The sequence below is a fragment of the Acartia tonsa genome, chromosome 5 (genome assembly GCF_053477335.1).
Source record: "Acartia tonsa isolate MP-2025a chromosome 5, ASM5347733v1, whole genome shotgun sequence".
Classification (NCBI taxonomy): Eukaryota; Metazoa; Arthropoda; class Copepoda; order Calanoida; family Acartiidae; genus Acartia; species Acartia tonsa.
The window spans coordinates 26,921,334-26,938,171 of record NC_137264.1 but is presented as its reverse complement, the minus strand read 5'-3'; the positions used below and the strand labels follow the sequence as shown (position 1 = coordinate 26,938,171).

The window sequence follows — 16,838 nt, the reverse complement described above, 5'->3', positions numbered from 1 at the left end:
ATACACATAACAAAGATAGATATGATTATGTGTTAGAGAATTTTTTAACATTAACCTGACCGAACTTTTTTTATTTGACAATTTTTAGAAAAGTTAAAGCAATTTGCCACATAAATCACATGAGAATGGTCTATTTTTTTCCTAATATGTATAGCCAAAACACCAGTATTAGAGAATGAATTGCCGCGGGTGTCGAGGAAGAGCCTGTACGAGGTGCATCTACCTGGAGCACAACAACACCAGAGCCCCAGCAAAGTCTTCTACCCTACTCCTCCCAGAGGATTTATCAAGTCAGTCATTTTATGAATTTTTCTGCTAACTGACCGGCAGGACTGGTCAAGCTCCTACTACTAATGGCCGGAATAGAACCACATCCAGGACCTACCTGGATATGCCCAGTGTGCACGATGAAAGTCTACAACCACACCATCTCTGTAGAATGCACTAAATGCCATCAATGGGTACATTGCCGTAAAATTAATAACTGCAGCAATTTAAAATCCTACCATGATTATGACAACACCTCGTACATATGCTCTGGCTGGCTCAAACTTTTAACCCTGCCCCAACTGCTACCACTCCTACTACAACTACAAACCCACCTGCTCATTATTTTTGTCCCCTTAAAATTAATTATAACAATTACCATATATTTTTCATACTTACATGAAATAAAATTTCTCCTATAAAGTTTTTTTTTTAAATAAAATTCATATACTTTTTATATTGCTGGGGAATATTTTGTTAAGGAAGAAAACATACAATATCCATTGGTAACTATTGATAACTGGTTTCCACTTTACCATGACAATCAATGAACGAAAGCTTTTTAATTCAACCTTCCGATTAAGCCTTGTGTGATGCTAGGGTGTTTGGAGGTCTTAAGGAACCACACTATTTATGTAAAATTATTTTGAGCCAACCAGGTTTTAGGCTATAAATAGACTTATACAATTGAATATGTCAATATCTTTAAGTTATTTATAATCAATGGAATGGCACCTTTTATTTAAGCTAATATCATATACAACCTATATTCGCCCTTTAAAGCATTTTGTATGCCTTATAAGATGTGTATTTCTCATGAAAATTGTAACGAAATTGTACTGTGAGTAAATTGTTTACATACTTCCCGCTTTTAAGTAATCAGAGTCCCTGTGTTTATAATATTTTATGTGTAACATATACTTAGTATTATTCTTATTATCTATAATACAAAGTAGGATGATGTCTGTCCGTCTGTCTGTCCCTTAAGATATCAGTAACCATTAAACCAATTGGATTCTACTCTTCAGAGGAAATATACCTACTGTGGACACCCCCAACTCCCCCAAAAACAACAGAGTAATTTGACAAAAAAAATTTTTTTTAAAAATATCTATAGTTCTAAGATTAATTCTATATAGAATGGTTGACTTCCCATACCTCATCCTATAATATAAAATAAAAGTAGTAAGCTTTTTAGTGTGTAGCGAAGGATCCCGCTCAGTGGCGTGCGAAGCACTTTGTCTAGGGGAGGGCATTTTGATTATATATACTAATTTTAAATAAGGGCGTTTTAAGGGGTGGAATTATTTGATTATGGGCCTTCTAGTCCTTACCCCTTCTTCCCCATCCCTATTTCCCATTTATATCCCCCATCTCTTGCCCCCCTCCCTTCTCTTTCCCCCATCCCTTCTCCCCACCCTGCAATGACCGAAGGGAAGGGAGCTAGAAAGCATCTTTGAAAAAAAAGTACAGAAGATAATTTAACCCATTAGTGCCGAGCGCCACTTTTATGGACCGATCGAGCTGAAAATTTCAGGGAAGCTTTGTTATGGTAAAATCAGAATTCCAATTTTTTGGTTATGCTCTAGTGGCATGCACAGGAAAGTTGCAATAAAACCCGGTTTGGAATGAGTAAACAAACCGTTCGGCATAGGTAACCGTTATTGGCATTTTTTGGTGCTTTCCCCCGGCATTCAAGCCCGGTTTTGTCCTAAATACCCGGTTATTTGGCCCAAAAAATTAAAAATGTAATTTTTGAATGTCCAAAGTGAGTTGTAGAGTAAATAATACTACGATACGATCCGCAATTGAATACTACATAACCTCATGTAATTGATAGAGCTACAAGTAAGATACAAAACGATTTATATCACATTTAGTGTTTTGGCTATAGGTGCCACCCTTTTCAGTTAAAAAAGTTTAAATTTAGGTTCCTTTGTACTTGGCATGAAATGTACTCAGGCACACTCTCATCCTACACTACTTATGTTTATTATTTCCAATCCTGTAATATTTATACTTAGCTGATTCACATTTATATAAAAACACTTACTTAACCTGATTTCCTTCCTTTATATACTTGATATAATTATATTACATTGATCTAAGACCATATCCAACCATTTACTCTTAGTTTAAAGCGATATAATACCATGCGTGGGTATTTATTGAACTGCCATGAGTTCAACTAAATTCGTATTATAATTGTGGGAGTAAAAGGAAAAGCATTCTTCACTGACACTGATCTTAAGAATGTCTATGGGTATTTTTATTGAAAACCAATTTTAAGTAGTACTCATAGAAGAGCGATCTCCATAAACCAAATTTTGGACAAGCGCCCCATTCGCACTACCAAGTATCTTTTGTGGCAATGCCTCTTAAGGGGCATTTCATTGTATTTTCATAATAGCCTTTAATAGGTTATTCTAGGTTAAGTTAGGTAAGGTGATTTCCCCGCAGGGTTAGGCAATTGGCCCCGCAGGAGCTATAAATAGGGGAAAAGCTACTGTGAAAATACGACGAAATGCACCTTAAGAGGCAATGTCACAAAATTTAAAAGATACAAAAATAGCCAAAAACGTCCTGAAAAGCAGTCCAACCTCCATGAGTTTTTAATAGTTAATTATACTCCATAATAATGGGAATGTTAACATTAAGTTTTAACCTTCTATCTTCAATTGCAGTTGAAAAAATCACATTTCCCCCTTAGCATTACGTACTGACAGCCATAGTGAATTATAGAGAAGCTAAAAAGTTATATCAACATATCCTACCCTCTTTAAATGGCATTTTAAAACTCTGTTAATTTTTTATTAAGGGGTGTTTCCAAGGATTTATAAGGGCGGTGTGTGAAGTGCACCTAAAAATATTTACTCCCTCTTTGAACTAAAATCAATTAAAGACAACAAGAGTGTCATATTTTATCAAGTTAGAAATTTAGAGTGTAGTTAGTTTTAGGGGTTTTTAATGAAAATTGCCATAAAAAAACATGTTTTTTTGTAAGGGTATGTACACAAAAAAAATGATCTTATCCTGAAAATAATATGACATCATATATAGTTATTCATTTAGACAGACATACAGTGTTGAGAAAAAGGCTTAGATAAATATCAATGCTGTTTCTTTTTTATATAAAATAACTTTTTGATTAAATATTTGTTGTTTACACATGTTTTTATAGAAATAAAAACAAAATATACAATGTGACAAAAAGCAGAAACCATTTGGAAGGGCGCGAAGCGCAAATTTATTTCTTTAAATATGCAGGGAGGGAGGGGTTTTTGGGCTATTTATTACACTAGTCCCCAATATTTCATATTAAAGGAGGATGTGCATAATTCCCATTTGGGCGGGGGGGGTTTACTCAAGAAACCTTAGAGCTAGAGGAAGCTAATTTTGGATTTAAGCTTCTATAGGGCCAAAGTTACTTTTAAAATTATCGCCGACCCCCCATCCCCCCCAAAAAAAAAATTTTTTTGGGGGGGGACGGGTTGATTATAGGGTGTTTCTTAGAAACGACTTGAGAAAAATAGAGCAAACCTTGGGATAACACTTTTGTAGGCCTATATTTGACTTTAGAATTATCATTGACCACCCACCCACCCCCAAACCCCTAATTTAGGGGGGGAGGGGCTGGTGGATTATAGGGTGTTTCTTAGAAATGACTTGGGATAAATGGAGCAAACCTTGGGATAACACTTTTGTAGGCCTATATTTGACTTTAGAATTATTATTGACCACCCACCCACTCCCAACCCCTAATTTAGGGGGGGTGGATTATACTATAGGGTGTTACTAAGAAATGACTTGAGATAAATGGAGCAAACCTTGGGATAAAGATACCAAAACTTGGGGTAATTAGTGACCCAGCCCAAAAGATTTCAACTAATTATCACTAAAACTAAGGGAGTAGCATTCAAAATAAAATTGCTGGTATGTCGTGGCACGAGTCATTTTACCCCCCCCCCTTTTTAAAATTTTTCGGTTCTATCTCTAGTGGTTTTTTTTAAACACAAAAGTTTGAATAGTATTAACCACTAACCCTTTCTCCTTTAGAAATAATTCGAAAATCAAATATAGGCCCATATAAGTTTTATCCTAAGGTTTGCTCCATTTATCTCAAGTCATTTCTGAGAAACACCCTATAGTATAATCCACCCCCTCCCCCTCTCAAATTAGGGGTTTGGGGGTGAGTAGGTGGTCAACGATAGTTCTAAAATCAAATATAGGCCTACAAAAGTATTATCCTAAGCTAGCTCTATTTATCTCAAGTGGTTACTAAGAAACATCCATAATATAATTCACCTGCCCACCCCCCCCCCTAAATTAGGGGTTTGGGGGTGGGTGGGTGGTCAGCAATAATTCTAAAATCAAATATAGGCCTACAAAAGTTTTATCCTAAGGTTTGCTCCATTTTTCTCAAGTCGTTTCTTAGAAACACCCTTTAGTAAAATCCAACCGCCCCCCCCCCCCTAAATTAGGGGTTTGGGGGTGGGTGGGTGGTCAACGATAATTCTGGCCTACAAAAGTGTTATCCCAAGGTTTGCTCCATTTATCTCAAGTTGTTTCTTAGTAACACCCTACAGTATAATCCACCCGCCCCCCCCCCCCCTAAATTAGGGGTTTGGGGTTGGGTGGGTGTTCAGCGATAATTATAAAATCAAATATAGGCCTACAAAAGTTTTATCCTAAGGTTTGCTCCATTTATCTCAAGTCGTTTCTGAGAAACACCCTATAGTAGAATCCACCCGCCCCTCCCCCCCTAAATTAGGGGTTTAGGGGTGGGTGGGTGGTCAATGATAATTCTAAAGTCCCTCAAATATAGGCCTACAAAAGTGTTATCCCAAGGTTTGCTCCATTTATCTCAAGTCGTTTCTTAGAAACACCCTATAGTATAATCCACCCGCCCCCCCCCCAAAATTTTTTTTTGGGGGGGGTGGGGGCTCGACGATAATTTTAAAAGTAAATTTGGCCCTATAGAAGCTTAAATCCAAAATTAGCTCCCTCTAGCTCTAAGGGTTCTCGAGTAAACCCCCTCCCCCCTGCCCAAATGGGAATTATGCACATCCTCCTTTTCTTATTCGTTGGCTCAACAACTTTGGGGACTTTAATGGAATTTTGATTGGTTGGTTAATTAAGTCATGTTTCCATACATTTCATCCACTAATTGTAATCTATATAAGGGGTAATTTTGTGTATCATCATTGGGGATGTACAAAATTTCTTTGGTAAAAAGTTTATATTATACAAAATAAAATACTTCCTATTACCTGGTTTGTTATGTTCAGTGAAAAAAGATTATAACCTAATTTCTAGACTAATTAAAAAATTTGGTAAGGTTAAATGAATAGTAACTGTCTGTTTGGCGCGAAGCGCCAAAATTTTTTAAAAGCGAAGCTTTTCTATAATTAGGGTCGGTCCGTACGTCCGTCCGTCCGAGATAGATAGCTTTTATTCGTTAATTTAAGCATGTTAGAATTGTCCTATTGATTTCAAACTTTGCATGATGATTCCTGTAGTAGTTAGGTACGATTTAGAAAGCGTAGCAACTCTATAATTATTACCAGAATGTCCGTACGTCCATTTTAAACATGTTGATTTTTCTACTTTTTTAACAACAAATTTTTATGTGATCTAATTATCCGTTTGATCTGATTTTTGGTATATTGATTCCTGAAACAACAAAGAACAATATTATAAGCGAAGCAACTCTATAATCAAGTCAGAAAAATGTAAGTATGTCCATAAACATTATCCCGCATCAAGCAGTTTTTCAACAAATTTACTTACAATTTTGCTTCGACTCTTATACTTATATATTCTGATTATTCAGATCAGACACTATACAAGTGTTAATGTCCGTTTGTCCTACCGTTTCAGTGCTTCAGTGAGTTCAAACTGTTGTTTAAAAGCTTTGACACAAAAGTATATTATTGTGATTAAAAATGCATATTTAGAAAAAGGATTGGTAACTTGTAAACAGTTTAATTAATGTACTTTTGCAATTTGCAACATTTGATGCTTTTCTGCAGTGTTATTTTATTTTGTCCTTTGAACTCGACAAAGCATTTGTTGATATTGCTTTAAAAATTGCTTAACATTTCAAAGTTTTTTTCATATAAAACCATGGTGAAACCTAACTTTGTGATAAAGCAAATTTTAAACATAAACCTAGTATATTCACAAAAAATACTATGGGTCAATGCTGGAAGATGCTTAGAATCACATGCTCTGGTTCGTGGATAGTCCTCTTTAGCTTCATTATACCGAATCAGGAGTTTTATGATAAAAACATGTTTTATGTCATTGTATTATAGATCGAGTTATCCTTCTTTTCTCAACGACAAGCATTTCTAAACTTCAAATCCTATGAGTTCCTTTTGTACATTTAAATTTTAAATCTAAATTTCACTCTTACTTAACAGATTACTTTACAGAATAAAATGCAAACACATACTAACATACGCCAGAATATAATGTTTCCATCTTATTAAATATGCTTAGCTAACACAAAAAAGATGATCCTTTTACAATAGATATAACATTTTTATTGTTAAGAACCTAATGTTCAACAGTTGTCTTAGATAAAAGAATATATTTATGCTAGGGACAGTTATGCAGAACGCCATGTTGTAGATTCTAAATTCTCACACTTAAAACTTAACTTTCAGGAAAAGCTACTATCCTTGAAACTGTCACAGTGTCACGTCAGGTTCAGTTCCAAGGTGATCTACTAAAGTAGGATCTGCATTTTTGGCCATGCATCCATTTGAATGCACAATCTTTGTCTGTAAATACTCAATGTTTGATATGAGTTGCGCCTGTTTATAGACAAAGAAATTCCCCCCCTATTAAAGTCTTGCGTCAAGCAGCATTTAATATCTTTAACTCCTGTAATTTTCCTATCCTGATTTAAAGTACATATTTCTATAAAAGAGGATGAATGTTGATAACAAACCAGAGAGCTGTAAATAGTCTACCTAGAAACAATATCATTATTTTTTTAAAATTTCGTTTGGTTTTATTATAAATTTCAAAACTAGTTAAAAGGGATGTGAATCTAAACATTATTTTTAGTATTAAAAACTATATTATTATTGTTTATTATGTCTATCTATGTACATAATTTCTGATGCTTGTACTTAAAGAAAAAAAAGTAGAATTCGACTTAAGTATCACTTAAAAAATTTAAGTCTTAAACATAAATATTCTAAAAATTAACAGAAATTATTCAAGCTGCGCAAATCTGGTGGATCATGTTTTGTATGTTTTAAAATATTAATTTAAAACGAGACAGTTCTTCTTTTCCCTTTGACGGGGGATATAAGAGTTCGCCCTACCCCACCCCCCCCCCCCCCCCCCAAAAAAAAAAGATTAGTGTTGTGTGCTTTCCAGTCTGCTAGGCTTTTCTGGACAAAGGATCCTTTATAAGTTTTTATGTGAACAAAGTTACAGTTGTTGATCTACTATTATCTATGTGCTTGCAACAAAAAGCTCAAATTTCAACCCAGAGAGGATCAAGTTTTTACAACTGCATTATGAGGGCTTTTATTTAGTAAATTTTATGATTTGACAAATATGTTTAAGTAAATATTTTATATAATAATAAAAATGCCCGCAGCGAACCTCACTCAAACAAGGATGACAACATCCATAAAAGCGAAGCACTGAAACGGTAGGCCAAACGGACATTAACACTTGTATAGTGTCAGAACTAAATAATCAGAATATAAATGTATAAGAATCGGAGGAAAATTGTAAGTAAATTTGTTGAAAAACTGCTTGATACAGGATAATGTATATGGACATATTTACATTTTTAGGACTTGATTAACGAGTTGCTTTGCTTATAAAATTATACTTTGTTGTTCCACGAATCAACATACCAAAAATCAGATCAATCGGATGATTAGATCACATAAAAATTTGTTGTTAAAAAAGTAAAAAAATCAACATGTTTAAAATGGACGTACGGACATACTTGTTATGATTATAGAGTTGCTACGCTTTCTAAATCGTACCTAACTACTAAAGGAATCACCATGCAAAGTTTGAAATTGATAGGACAATTCTAACATGCCTAAGTTTACGAAAAAAGCTATCCGTTTGTGACGTACGGACGGACCGACCCTAATTATAGAAAAGCTTCGCTTTTAAAAGGTTATGTAATAAATACAGTAAGACCCACGAAAAAGTATTTTTTAGGTTGTATGTGAAGCAAAATAAATGTAAAAATGCCTTTATTTTTTTACTAGGAGAAACTTTATACAACAGTGTAGTAAATAATTTAGCTTTTAAGTTCAAAGTATTTTTTTCACATATTTTTTTGAGTCTTTTTAGGTTAATGATATTTTGAAAAACTTACTTTTCAAGCAAAATCAAATTAGATAATCAACCAAATAAATAAGTAGGAATATAGCAAATAGAAATTTAACAAGAAATATTTTGACTAGGTATAAAACTTAAAGCTCTGATTTCATAAATGTTAATCATCCCTAATGTAAATGTGTGTTATTTGCGTAAATACGACCTTGAACCCTAGATATCAGAATACACATAAATCATATATTTGTTTATGCTATAATTATGTAAGAATCGTACTTAATGATAAAGGAATTATGAACGATCGCGAGCAACTGACCTTACTTTTATTCAACAATCATGTCAATCATTTATTTGTCTTATTCTAGATTCATGTTTGATAACCGGATAGTTGCATGAAGTGCATTTCAGAAAATTTATTTCCATGCAGCATATACCATCATACAATTTTGTATTACAATAAATAACAAACAATTGACATCACTAAATTAGTCGTCTTTCTGTTTTTTTTTAGTAGCGAAGCTACTCTATAATTAACTTTGTCCGTCCGTCCGTCCGTCAGTCCATAACGCTATGGGGGGAAATGGGATTTACTCAGCTCCTATAAAAGATAGAATGCTGAAATTTTTGACAACATTACCATTATTAAGGAGCACAATTGACTATAAAACATCATTTGCGGTCGGACCGATTTTTAGCAGGTTTTAGGCGATTTTTATATTTTTCACATTTTTCTCCATATCTTCAGTGTTTATGGTCCGATTTTCAAAATTTTTCGGGTACAGATATCAAAATTAAATTTCCTGTCGTTTCAAGAAACAATCATGAAGGCCAGACTGCCTTTTTAGCAGGTTTTAGGCTATTTTTTATATTTTTCACATTTTTCTCCATATCTTCAGTGTATGGTCCGATTTTCAAAATTTTTTCAGTTATAGATATCAAAATTAAATATCCAGTCTTTTAAAGAAGACAACCATGACGGCCAGACTGCCTTTTCAGCAGGTTTTAGGCTGTTTTTTTTTATATTTTTAACATTTTTCTCCATATCTTCAGTGTTTATAGTCCGATTTTCAGAATTTGTCCGTCCGTCCGTCCGTCAGTCCATAACGCTATGGAGGAATGGGATTTACTCAGCTCCTATAAAAGATAGAATGCTGAAATTTTTTGACGGTACTTGCTTACATGTGGTAGACTGGAGCACCGAAACCCCCCCCCCCCCGCATAGTTTTGACAAAAATCAAAAATAAGGGGGGGGTAGTTTTTTAATGTCTGGAAAACGGCAAGGAGGAAAAAAGCTCAGCAAGGCAAAGACTTAACCCCCCCCTTAATTTTGAAGAAAATCAAAAATAAGGGGGGGGGTAGTTTTTTCACTGTACAACACGCCAGAAAGTTGAGTGAGGTAAATCAAGAAAATCCAGTATACCAGAGGGGAAACCTTATTACAGGGATATTCATGTTTTGGGGCATAATTTCCTTATTTATTGACTTTGGCCAGTAAAAGGTTTTAATTTTGCGCAAAATTTCTTCACTCAACTTTCTGGCATGTTGTACAGTGAAAAAACTACCCCCCCCTTATTTTTGATTTTCTTCAAAATTAAGAGGGGGGTTAAAAACTACCCCCCCCCCCTTATTTTTGATTTTTGTCAAAACTAAGCGGGGGGTTAAAAAACTATCCCCCTTATTTTTGATTTTTGTCAAAACTAAGCGGGGGGGGGGGGGGGGTTTCGGTGCTCCGGTCTTTACATGTAAGCAAGCACCTTTTTGACAACATTCCCATTATTAAGGAGCACAATTGACTATAAAACATCATTTGCGGTCGGACCGATTTTTAGCAGGTTTTAGGCGATTTTTATATTTTTCACATTTTTCTCCATATCTTCAGTGTTTATGGTCCGATTTTCAAAATTTTTCAGTTACAGATATCAAAATTAAATTTCCTGTCGTTTCAAGAAACAATCATGAAGGCCAGACTGCCTTTTTAGCAGGTTTTAGGCTATTTTTTATATTTTTCACATTTTTCTCCATATCTTCAGTGTATGGTCCGATTTTCAAAATTTTTTCAGTTATAGATATCAAAATTAAATTTCCCGTCTTTTAAAGAAGACAACCATGACGGCCAGACTGCCTTTTCAGCAGGTTTTAGGCTGTTTTTTTATATTTTTAACAATTTTCTCCATATCTTCAGTGTTTATAGTCCGATTTTCAGAATTTTTTCAGTTGTAGATATCAAAATTAAATTTCCCGTCTTTAAAAGAAATAACCATGACGGCCAGACTGCCTTTTTGGCAGGTTTTAGGTGATTTATAAATATATTTAACACTTTTTTCCGATTTTCCAAATTTTTAAAGTTTTTAAGGATTTAAAAATTAAATTTTTTGTCATTTTAAGAAAACAACCATGGCAGCCAGACTGCCTTTTATCAGGTTTTTGGCTATTTTATATGTTTTACATATTTCCCAAGATCTTTGTTTATTTTGATCCAATTTTCAAACTTTTATGGGATATCAGTATCAAAATAATTTTTCCCATTGTTATGAGCATCTTTAATATAATTTACTTTGACCATCGTCATCATACAAAATAAAACAAGGTTTCATATTTATTTTATCCAATAAATCTATTCTTGATTTTAGTAAAAACCTTTTAAATCTACCTGTACGTATTCCTATCTAAGATTTTTTGTGCTTCGCTACTTATGGATGTTGTCATCCTTGTTTTTTTATGAAAATAAGCCAGTTATATAAATTGCATAAATCAAAAGAATGCGATTTTTAAGGCCTGATATTTTTTAAACTACATGGTGGAAAATTGAAATTCTTTCAAATATATCCCCTAAAAATGTAGCTTAAACCATTGAACAGGAAAAAATATACAGTTCACTAAATTCATGTTTAATTATTCGTGCAACTATCCCTATAATTAAATCATCGGTTTCAGTTTCTCCAATGTCTAGCGAAAGAAAAACATTTTAAAATATTAGGCATCAAATAATTTGTTGAGCTCAAGTGGTAAATAATGACAAAATCATATGACAAGACCAATATAATAAGGGGGGGGGGGGGGGGGTAATGGCACTTAGAATCCGAATTTCGTTATGAAACTTTGCATGAGTAATCCTTGGTAGGTTTATTTCACTAATTTGAATAAATAAGTTGGAAAAGTAACGGCTAACGGCTGCCAACTTAGCCGTTTAGCTGATTTGGGCTTTTGTTAGGACAAAATTATCGATAATAATACAAATAAACTCTTTTTAAAAAATTCTAGTACCATAGCCAAAAATCGGCTAAAAGGCTGAGCCACCAGTCGTTAATTTTCCAACTTTTTATTCAATTTAGAGAAAATAGACCTACCAAATTACTTATACCTAGTTTCATGACGAAATTCGGATTCTTAGTACCATTTGCGCATTTATTACGAGATGGTTTCATTACCCCCCCCCCCCCCCCCCCCATTTATAACTATTTGTATGCTTAGCAAATGATGTCGACATCACTTATTTTGGGTATAAATACCTACTATATTAAAAACACACAAAAAATCTATATAGTTTGAAGTAAGTTTATCTTTCACAATAAAAAGCACCTAGATGTTAGGGCCGCATCCGCTAGTTTGAAAGAAAGCAATCATGGGTGTATAAAATAACACTTGAGCCAAGATTGCTAATCCCCTTTTTTAATTACATTAATCCGCCCACTTGAAAAATGTTAAGAGTCTAAAGTTATTATTAACTATTTGTGGAATGTGTTATCTCATTTGTTCCTAAATTGTGGTATACATTTACTAAATATTACCGACTAACAGTTTACCTATCCACCCCCTAGTTCAATATTCCCATTAATTAATCCAATTTTCACACCTTTGGGTGTTAAGACAAAATAGTAAAAAATAGAGTAATATCCTCTTAGAATTTTTTTTTTCAATTTTGAAAATTTTAGTAACCTCCATCCCCCTCCCACCCAAAAAGAGGAGAACGCCAAAAATAGTTATACAAAAGATGTTAGTATCCTCAATAAATTATAAATTATAATTGTTACATTGTTTTACATATTGTGGCCACGAATTTTTCGCATCTAAAATGTAGAAATCTGCATTAAAATTTGTCGTTAAGTTTTAACTTCTTAATTTGTCGTTAAGTTTTAACTTCTTACTACCTGTATAATGAAATAATACGTAATTAAATAAAATCTCATAAAAACAAGGACTTTTATGTTCAATATAAGCTTTTTAAATTTTAAGATATACATTGGGGTATGCATAGAGATATTACGAAAAAGAAATAAATTAAGACAGAGATAGAGAACAAGGAAGGGAAAGTATTTAACATAATTTGTAGTAATACTTTAATTTCTAGCAACTTTCTTTCAAATTCTAAATTAACAAGGATGACAACATCCAAAAGTAGCGAAGCACAAAAAATCGTGGATGGGAATACGTAAAAGTAGATTTAAAGTATATTAATTAAAATCAAGAATAGATTTATTGGAGAAAATAAACACGAAAGCTTGTTTAATTTTGTATGATGACAACGGTCAAATTAAATTACATTAAAGATTCTCAATGGGAAAAATTATTTTGATACTGATATCCCAAAAAAGTTTGAAAATTGGACCAAAAACACCAAATATATAGGGAAATATGTAAAACATATAAAAATAGCCAAAAACCTGATAAAAGGCAGTCTGACCGCCATGGTTGTTTTCTTTAAACGACGGGAAATTTAATTTTGATATCTATACTTGAAAAATTTTTGAAAATCGGACCATAAACACTGAAGAAATGGAGAAAAATGTGAAAAATACAAAAATAGCCTAAAACCTGCTACAAAGCGGTCCGACTACCCTTGATGTTTTTTAATTGTGCTGCTCCTTAATAATGGGATTGTTGTAAAAAAAAATTCAGCTGTCTATCTTTAATAGGAGCTGAGAAAATCACGTTTCCCCTATTCTGTCTCAGACGGACAGACATTTCGAATTATAGAGTAGCTTCGCTACTAAAAAAAAGGTAGGGCAAGGAATTATTAAATTATAAATGGGAGGAGTAATACTTGCGGTAACTAACCCCACCTCTTTTAACCCTACCCCATTTTATACTAGAAATCTTAAGACTTAAGACATGAACACGCAATATACAATTACATACTATGGTAAAAAAATACCCAAGAAAAAAAGATTTGCCCTTAACTCCAAATATCCTGTGTAAACTACTTTCAACGTCTGTCTATCATATCATATGTTTGTCTTTGTTTTAAGGTATTATCTGTTTAGTTATATTATTAGAATACTTGTACCTGGCTCAGCTGAATTAATGTCTTAATATAAACATTGGTTTCCGTCTATATATTTAGTTTTTCTTATTTTCTCCTCCTACATTACAAGCATTCAGTAAAGCTAAAGTGATAAATAAACACATAAACAAAACTGCCCAAATCCTATGAATCACTTAAATCAACGAAAACCTGTTTTTTATTTATTTGTTATTGTGTAATGTATTTTTTGAGAAAAAGAAACATAAATGTTATTCCATGAGGAAGTGACAACACACCAAATTCCATATCTATAACTTTAAATAGCCTAACAAAATTAAAAGTGAAACTTTTTTAAAAATTATGATATATAGTAATATACCTAAATAAAATTCGATGCAAACTTTTACATCTTGATTTTATGGAGTAGCTAATCTCTTTGTTACACAAATTCATTCCATTAGTTACAGTATTACAAATTGCAAGTTACGCCTTCCATTTTTTTATGTTCCATGACAACAGAGAAAAATTTTTAGTTGCAAAGCTACTCGAAATAATTCCAAATATCAATTGTCCGTCAGTCAATAAAATTTTTTAATTTTCTCGGCTGGTATTCAAGATAGCCAGAGGATTATTTGTTAAGATTTTCTGTACCAATTAGTATACTGTTACAATTTTTTGGCCCGTCTCGGTAATGCTCTTACGGACTTTTACTCGGTTGCTATCAAAAATGGACTGCTAAATTTTTAAAAAACGATTCTACTTTCCAACGAGCCCCTACTCTAGAACTCATTTGGTTTGCCTGTCTGTCTGTAATGCTTTGAAGGTCTTAACCTTACTATTTATTTTATTGAAGATGCAATACCGTTTTTTTTTGCTGAAAATTTTTTTTTTATAACTGACATATTATATTATACATCATTTATTATGTCCACTTATTATCTGCCTATTTTAATAACTGTTTCTACTATGTATTTGTTTTTTCTTCTCTTCAAGAGCTACACTCCTTATGAAAATTTTATCTTTGTTTAATTCTTAACACAAGAAAAGACATAAATTTATGAAACCCATTGAAAAATTTGCTCAACAACAGACAGAACAAGTTTTGTCTACATAAAGGGATATAAATTTTTTAAAAAACATGATAAACATGACATCGAATAGAGTAAAAAATGTTGGAAATTATAATTTTCCTCTCTGCTTGCCTTTCATAATTTCATATTTTCTGGCTTTATCGAGTTGTTTTCTGATCTTCCCCATCAGTCAAAGTTATCTAATACAGCAATATACTTCACTTGAACAAAGTGAAAAAAAAAATTATAAATTGGAACTGCACAAAAAAAATTAAGTTTAATTACTGATGCCTATAAGGTAATTAAATAAGATAAGACGAAATAAGGTAGCTTCGCTACTGATAATATTCATAAATGTTACGGGAATTAAATTAAAAAACCTACACATGCTTAAAATTACATAGAAAATATTCCTTGTATAAAGTTTCATTTTTAATTATTTTTAAGTTAGCAATTTTTTATTCTTTAAAATTTCTTAGAAGTGAGCGCCAGAGTGTCCGTGTGTGTGTGTGTGTGTGTGTGTTGGGGTTTGTTTAAGTACATGGATGTTGTTTCTTCTCTCCTTCGAGTCCTTCTCTCTCTCCTCTCCTCAGTTTTTGTTAGTTACTCTTGTAGCAAAGAAGTGTCATAGTGTCTACACTAACAGAGACATATATTTGAAAATAACAGGGCTCAAATAGTACACAAATTACAAAGTAAAGAGAAGAAGAAAGTGATTTAATTTTTTTTTTCATTTTAGTTTTTGCCTTTTTTTGTCTAAGCTCTTGCCTTACCTAGAGACTTCACGACATGAGGATATGGGAGAGAGGGAATAAGACACAAAAAAATCCAGGGGTGTGTTTTCTCTTTCAGAAAGAGGGTGGGTTGACGATCTAAAACCCGTCTTGAACAAACATCAAACTTCCATGAAAAGTAGTAAACGAGCTGGTTAGTCGTTTACGAGATATCAGGGAAACACAAATACTTATTACAAATGTCATAGAAAAATTAAATCTGTTTCTATTTGTCACATAAGACTTTGTCAACTACAACAAAAATGGATAGGCAAATTAAATATTTTTCTATGGGAAACTTAAAAAATAAAACATTAGGTATTTCATTTAAAAGGTGTATTGTTATAATATTAAATGCAATTATTAATTGTCTAAATTAGCATAGGGGTTATATTTCTTGCTGGTTTTCCGTAAACTTATTTGTTCTAAGATTTTAAAAACAGGAGTAGAACGTTGAAATTTTGAGAGAACACCCCTGCTAGTTAACTATTTTATTAGCCCCTTGACATGTGGTGTACATAATTGGGTCCAATAAAGCACAATTTTATTGTCAAACTGTTACTGAGAGAGAGAGAGAGACAGAGAGAGAGAGAGAGACAGAGAGACAGAGAGAGAGAGAGAGAGACAGAGAGAGAGAGAGAGAGAGAGAGAGAGAGAGAGAGAGAAGGAGAGAGAGAGACAGAGAGAGAGAGAGACAGAGGGAGAGGGAGAGAGAGAGAAAGAGAAAGAAAGAGAGAGAGAGAGAGAATGAGAGATAGAGAGAGAGAGAGAGAGAGTTGCACTTTATTTTCCCTAAATCCTTCACTTTGAAGTATTACTAACAATGTTGTGTACTGTAAAAGATTCAAACCTAACAGCCCAATGCTTTTTATCTTTGTTTTTGTATTCGCTATGGAAGAAAAGGCAGTTATATTAGTTATAATCAACAAAGTTTCTAAGTATGTAAGAATAGTGATGATTATTCCAGTAACAGCTAGGTGCTACTTATCTGTGTAGCCCCACTATGGTCAAAGTTTAAAATGAAAGTTTGTCAATCCTGTATTTAAGAATTTTTTATTCAGAATATTTGTTATGACCTCTCAATAACGTTGAATGATAACTGTGTAATTGCTCTATATATTATATTACTAGTGGCTTCGCCCCTAGGGTTTATTATTAGTG

General features: G+C 33.1%; 1 protein-coding gene across 6 annotated transcripts in view; it reads right to left on the bottom strand.

Moving 5' to 3' along the window:
- Positions 1-16,838, bottom strand: part of Pi3K68D (phosphatidylinositol-4-phosphate 3-kinase catalytic subunit Pi3K68D) — a 91,266-nt gene that overhangs the window by 51,582 nt on the left and 22,846 nt on the right. The gene's annotated exons all lie outside the window — the stretch shown is intronic.